This window comes from Leptonychotes weddellii, chromosome X, assembly GCF_054177405.1.
Source record: "Leptonychotes weddellii isolate Sample4059 chromosome X, ASM5417740v2, whole genome shotgun sequence".
Classification (NCBI taxonomy): domain Eukaryota; kingdom Metazoa; phylum Chordata; class Mammalia; order Carnivora; family Phocidae; genus Leptonychotes; species Leptonychotes weddellii.
This window is the reverse complement of record NC_138385.1, coordinates 35813597-35820918: the sequence shown is the minus strand read 5'-3', so window position 1 is coordinate 35820918 and position 7322 is coordinate 35813597. Positions and strand designations below refer to the sequence as shown.

Here is a 7322-nt window from a genome sequence, read left to right as displayed (position 1 = left end):
TATATTATTTTTTAAAGATTTTTCACTAATTTATTTGAGAAACAGAGAGAGCAAAGTGAACGAGAACAGAAGTAAGTGTAGAGAGGCAGAGGGAGAGGGAGAAGCAGGCTCCCCACTGAGTAGGGAGCCAGATTCGGGGCTTGATCCCAGGACCCTGGGACCATGATCTGAACCGAAGGCAGACACTCAACCGACTGAGCCACCCAGGTGCCCAGAGAAACATATTATTGGAAACTGGAGGAAAGGAGATCCTTGTTATAAGGTGGCAAAGAACTTGGCTGAATTGTGTTCTAGTTTTGTGGAAGGTAAAACTTGAAAGTGATAAAGCTGGATGTTTATCTGAAGAGATTTCTTTTTTTTTTTTTATTTATTTGAGACAGAGAGAACAAGAGAGAGAGCACATGAGAGGGGGGAGGGTCAGAGGGAGAAGCAGGTTCCTTGCTGAGCAGGGAGCCCGATGCGGGACTCGATCCCGGGACTCCAGGATCATGACCTGAGCCAAAGGCAGTCGCTTAACCAACTGAGCCACCCAGGCGCCCCTCTGAAGAGATTTCTAATCAAAGTTTTTAAAAAGTGGCTTGGTTCTTCATGATTGCTTATAGTAAAATACAAAAGAAGAGATAAATTGAAGAAGGAATTGTTAAGCAAAAGGAGCCAGAACTTAAACATTTGTAAAATTCTAAGCTTATCCATATTTCAAAAATAAGAAAGCTGTTTTGGCTAGACTATCACTTGATAAAAAGTTTATGGGGTTATATTAGTAGAAACATTGCCAGTTTAAACTAAGGAGATAAATAGGGGACAAAAATGAAGGAAAGCTTCTTATTGGATTTGACAGAATGGGACAATAGAACTATTTGGCTGTGAACATGTGCTGTTCTTCAAGAAGAGAGAAAAATTACCCTGGAAGTGATTCAGAGATCATCAGAGCCATTGCCTCAGTTTCAACATGCGAAATGGCCTCTCCCCAAAGCCCTGGGGGCAGGATTACCTGGAACCTGGTGGGTAGGTGCCTGACTTAGCAGAGTTGTAGGAGCACAACCCTCCACCTACAACCACAGGAGTGATGTTACCACCCCAGTGGACCTGGCGGACACAGTATTCAACCAAGAGGATTGTTTTTGAGCCTTAAAATTTAATGACATTTGTTTTGCTAGGTTTTGGACTTGCATGGGACCCCATCATCCTTTCCCCCCCTCCAATTTGTCCTTTTTGGAATGGAAATTTCTATCCTATGCCTATCCCACCACTGTATTTTGGAAACACAGAAATTGTCTGATTTCACAGTCACAGCTGGAGAGGAATTTTGCCTCAGGAGGAATCACACCTTGGGTCTCATTTATATCTGATTTAAATAATATTTAGAAGAGACTTTAGACTTTAGAATTGATGCTAGAATGAGTTAAGACTTTGGGAACTATTGAGATGGAATGAATGAATTTTGCATGCAAGAAGGACATGGATTTTAGGGAGCCAGGGGTGGAATTCTATGGATTAAATCACATTCCCTTCAAAATTCATATGTTGAAGATTTAATGTCCAATAAAACTGTATTTGGAAAGAGGGTGCTTAGAGGGTAATTAAGCTAAAAGTGAAGTCATAAGGTTAGAGTCTTCGTCTACTATGATAGGTGGAAGAAGAAGAAGAAGAAGAAAGAAATAGAAAGAAAGAAAGAAAGAAAGAAAGAAAGAAAGAAAGAAAAGTCTATGTGCATGTACCAAGGAAAGACCATGCCAACACACAGTAAGAAGGCATCTGACAAGAAGAGAAATCAAGGAGGGGCGCCTGGGTGGCTCAGTCAGTTGAGCATCCAACTCTTGATTTCAGCTCAGGTCATGATCTCAGGGTCATGAGACTGAGCCCTGCATCAGGCTCCGTGCTCAGCACAGAGTCTGCTTGTCCCTCGCCCTCTGCTCCTCCTCCCTGTGCTCTCTCTCATTCTCTCTCTCCAGTAAATAAATAAACAAATAAAATCTTAGATAAAAAAAGAAGAGAAGTCAAAGAGAGAACACTCAACAGACACTGACCCTACTGCATGTAGTTCTGGGACTTCTAGCCTTCAGAACTGGGAGAAAATTAATTTCTGTTGTTTAAGCCATCCAGTCTGTTACATGGTTATGGCACCTGAGAAGACTAAAACTCTCTCTATTGCTTTCTGTCTTTAATCTCAAACCAGATAATTCTTGCATATCCTTTCTTGACACATCTTGCTAAATTCTGCAAATAACAACCAATGCACATTATCAACATTCTGTTATCTAATCTCTCCTCCTAGAGTTCCAGGCTTAGTAGGTCTTTGGCCTGACTTCCAAGTGATCATGGTTGATACATTCACCCAATGTTTGCCACTACACTTGGGTTTCCATATCTCCAGTTGCCAATTTCAACTTCCTTGCTGCATACAATTTGATCACTAAGCCAGAGCCACATGTATATTTTTGGGTTAATTTATGGGTTATATTGGGTATATTTATGGGTTAATCCCACTTCAAAGTTCCAATCTCTAAATTCTCCAGTATAAAGTTAGCTGCTGTTACAAATACATACCAATATTTCTGTGACTTAAAACAGTAAAAGTTTATTTTTCACTCATTTAACAGTACAATGTGGGTATTCTTGGGCAGAAGGCAACTTTCCTCCACATGGTGATTCAAGGAAAACAGTATTTTTTAGTGCAAGCTGCTGGGATCTGAGAGAACTCTTCTAAAAAAGAGAAAGTAGGCAGACAGTCTCTCCCTTGCTGTCCTGCCCAGTGCTCCCTTGCAGTGTATTCAATAAACTTCTATCTCCTTTGTTCTGCCTTGGGTGAATTCCTACACCATCTACACCACTGGCTTCCACCTGATTAGGTCACCCCACGTTTGGTGGACCTCACACAGGGAAACTTTCCTGGCCTAGGGCTCTCTCCAGATTCTCTGGGAATTTCTTGGGACTTTCCCTCGGAATATACTGACTCTAGTATTTCTTGGGGAACTGATGACCTCTGGCTGTGGTTCCTCCTAAGTGAGGATCTGAAGCCCCAGGAAGAACCAGCTCGACGCACACCTTGCCTGAAAGGGTGAGGGATTTCCCCTCTTGCCCTTTGGAGGGATCCTTCCCTCCCTCTCTATTCTCTTTTTAGCCCTTCAGCAACCTAACCCTAGTACTTCTCAAACAACTGAAGATCTCTGGCCAGGGCAGCTCCCCGGTGTGGTCTGAAGGTCTGAGAGTGAATAGGTTAGACTGTCCATGCCTGTGAGGGTGAAGGACTCTTTTTCCTCTGCTCTCTCACTCCATTCCCTTGAGGCCTCCATTCCCAACGTGTAGCACAGCTGGCAGTGGCAGTTCGCCCAGGGCAAATCCACACACAGTATGAACTCAGTTGGGACCCTTACTTGACGCTGGCTAACTCTCAGCAGCCTTACTTCTTTCAGCTCCCCCTCCCACCTTTATTCCTTTGTTCCCACAGATCCAGTCACCTCCATGATCTATGGGCAAACACATTCCTGCATCTGAGTGACAACATGAGGTAAACTTCAGAGAATTCGCCACAAAACGCATGTGTAGACAATCTTTGTGCTTGTTGCTCTAAAGGTTATTCAAAAGGATCACCAGAGACAATTGAATTACAAACCAGAAATACCCATCTGATTCCCATTGCCTGTTCCCACTTCATCTGAGGATGCTTCAAGCCTGACATCTAAAAATCTCACTGGCAGCAATGGAGACCCAATAACAGCACTCAAGACTCAGTTTGTAATTTGTTCCATTAACTTATATTTTTCTTTTTTTTCCATAAAGCTACCTCTTATTAATTACCTGATTGCTTGCTAAACAAAACAGAGCATATGATAGCTAAAACCACCTGCTACACAATTAAGTCCTTAAATGACTCTCTAAATGGCATTACATTATTAAACACTGAAATAAAATGCATAAAGCAGTCCTAAAAATGGGATTAGATATTTTAACTGCTATCATAAAAACAGAATGCTGTGCATACATTCCAGATTACCAGAAAAATATTTCTGGGTTTCTAACTGACATGAACACTCAAACAGGAAGGCTAGCTGACTCTGTCACACTCCTGCATAGAGTTATCACAAAAATTAATTGAGCTAATATATGTAAAATGCCTTGTGTAGTAATATATGTATACTGCCAGGTATATAGTAAACCCTTGATACAGCATATCGTCTATTATTATGCTGTTTACTCTTATTCATTTGTACTACTCCTCTTTTTCTACCTCTTATCCACTCTCTCTTTTACTGATTTTCTCTTGACTCTTTGGGGTCAAGGTTACTGTTGGGAAATATCTTCAAAAACACACATTTCACCCAAATTGGGTAGTCTTGCCTTAGATTGGTATATTACTTTCTCAGACTACTTAAATAACCCTGCTTGTTAAGGAATTTAGAACTATTTTCTAAAGACCAGATTCCAAACATTATAAGAGGACCACACAAAGCCAAGTCAAATTGGTTCTCCCAAATAGGGGATTACTTACCCAGTTCTTAAACGTAGGGTGTTTTCTGCACACCAAGGACCTTTGTCCCAGAGGCCAGGAAAGCCTTTGTGTCCTTTCTTTGGGGGACTTAGTCCTCACGACCCAAGTCCTAATTATCAGCTCCAAAGTTACTTTCACCCTATTGTCTCAGCAGGCCTTGCATTCTTCACACAAATGCTCTCTTAGTGCCTCTTCTTCTTCTTCTTCTTCTTCTTCTTCTTCTTCTTCTTCTTCTCTTCTTCTCCTTCTTCTTCTCTTCTTCTTCTTCTCCTTCTCCTTCTCCTCCTCCTTCTTCTTCTTCTTCTTCTTCTTCTTCTTCTTCTTCTTTTAATATGGAGCACTTCATGAATTTGCATGTCATTCTTGCACAGGGGCCATGCTAATCTTCTCTGTAACATTAGTGGCTATTCTAATAGCTCAGTGTCCCTATGGCGTATGTACACATTAGTATTGACTATGACTTATAATGCAAGCCTCCTCAGGTCAGGTCTATCATTCTGGAAAAGCCTTCATTTTTGTCTAAGTACCTTCTCCTTTCAACCATGAACCTCAGGCATGGCTTCCACTAAGGTATATCAGAGACCCCTTAAGCTTGGTTCTCCAAGACAAACCATTTCTCCATATTCCAGGAGATACCAGACTGTGTGCATAAATTGCTTTTCTGTACTGTCCTCTCTGGGCAACAGATCTTAGCAGATACACCAGCCTTTGAGAAAGGAACCGACACCCTGCTCTTACCCTTTTTCTTCTACCTGTTTTGACTGAGCCCCAGGTAGGAAGGATAAAAGAAACTCCATAAAAGTTATAGGAACTTTGTCTCAATCCCTGAGAGTCATCATGGAAATCTGAGAGCTGTGTGGATAAGCCAAACATCCAGTATAATTCTGTTGCAGGAGAATAATAATGGCTGAGAAATCTTAAGATGCATGTGCATGAGGACAACCTCATAGAGATCCTGGTATCCTTGTGTGGTGTGGAAGGAAAGTCTCTCAGGTCCCTAGGGGAGGGAGTATAAAAGGTTGAAGGAGGACAAGGAAATCAAAAGAGAATTTGAAATTGGCAACAAGACAATACATTAAGGAGTCCCTGTGAACTGAGGATCATGGTAGAACAGGAAAAAACTCAACTGATGTCTGTAGGGATGGACAGCAGCCAGTATGTAAGGAAAATATCACCAGAAGCCAATATGGACAGATACTAACCATTTCAGACAATAAGCCTCTCCCCTGTTATCAGGGAAATACATGACTGAGCCCCCTTCCTTCTATGTTATAGTTAAATCATTGTGGGGGTTGGAAAGGAGAAAAAAAGGTGGAAGAAAGCCTTGAGTTTAGCTATGTGTTTGCCCAAAAGAGAGAAGAAAAGTTTGTAAGTGACTGAACTTGCCTTGTAGTGACCAGATACATTTCTGTGTTATATAAGGACAAAGTGGTCAAAAGCCAAGTTTGGTGATGTTATCAGAAAATAAATCAATATTTTTAGAGGGAGGAGAAAGATGGCAGAGGAGTAGGAGACCTAAATTTCGTCTGGTCCCAGGAATTCAGCTAGATAGTTATCAAATCATTCTGAACACCTACAAACTCAACAGTAGATTGAAGAAAAGAATAGCAGCAATTCTATGAACAGAAAAGTGACCACTTTTTGGAAGGTCTCTTCTGATTTGTTTAGTGTATATTTTTCTGGGGTTGTTGTTACACTTGTAACATTTTGTTCTCTCACTCAACTATTCTTCTCTGGACAAAATGACAAAATGGAAAAACTCACCTCAAAAAAAAGAACAAGGGGCAGTACCAACTTCCAGGGACCTAATCAATATGGACATTAATAAGATGCTGGAGCTAGAGTTCAGCATGATGATTATAAAGAAACTAGCTTGGCTTGAAAAAAGCATAGAAGATACTGAAGAATCCCTTTCTGGAGAAATAAAAGAACTAAAATCTAATGAAGTTGAAATCAAAAAGGCTATTAATGAGGCACAATAAAAAATGGAGGCTCTAACTGCTAAGATAAATGAGGCAGAAGAGAGATTTAGTGATATAGAAGACCAAATAATGGAGAATAAAGAAGCTGAGAAAAAGAGAGATAAACAAATACTGGATCATGAGGGGAGAATTCGAGAGATAAGTGATACCATAAGACAAAACAATATTAGAATAATCGGGATCCCAGAAGAAAGAGAGGGGCAGAGGTATATTAGAGCAAATTATAGTGGAGAACTTCCCTAATTTGGGGAAGGAAACAGGCATCAAAATCCAGGAGGCACAGAGAAAACCCCTCAAAATAAATAAAAATAGGTCAACACCCCAACATCTAATAGTAAAACTTACAAGTCTCAGAGACAAAGAGAAAATCCTGAAAGCAGCTCAGGACAAGAGGTCTGTAACCTATAACAGTAGAAACATTAGATTGGCAACAGACTTATCCACAGAGACCTGGCAGGCCAGAAAGGACTGAAATGATATATTCAGGACACTAAATGAGAAAAATATGCTGCCAACAGTACTATATCCAGTTAGGCTGTCATTGAAAATAGAAAGAGAGATAAAAAAACTTCCAGGACAAACAAAAACTAAAAGACTTTGCAATCACCAAACCAGCCCTACAAGAAATATTGACAGGGGTCCTCTAAGCAAAGAGAGAGCCTAAAAGTAACATAGACCAGAAAGGAACACAGACAATATACAGTAACAATCACCTTACAGGCAATACAATGACACTAAATTCATATCTTTCAATAGTTACACTGAATGTAAATGGGCTAAATGCCCCAATCAAAAGACACAAGGTATCAGATTGGATAAAAAAACAAGACCCTTTGATATGCTGTCTGCAA

General features: G+C 40.6%; 1 pseudogene; it reads right to left on the bottom strand.

The window, feature by feature from the left end:
* Positions 1-4815: 4815 nt before the first annotated feature.
* On the bottom strand, positions 4816-4906 carry LOC115940730 (U6 spliceosomal RNA; annotated as a pseudogene).
* Positions 4907-7322: the final 2416 nt, after the last annotated feature.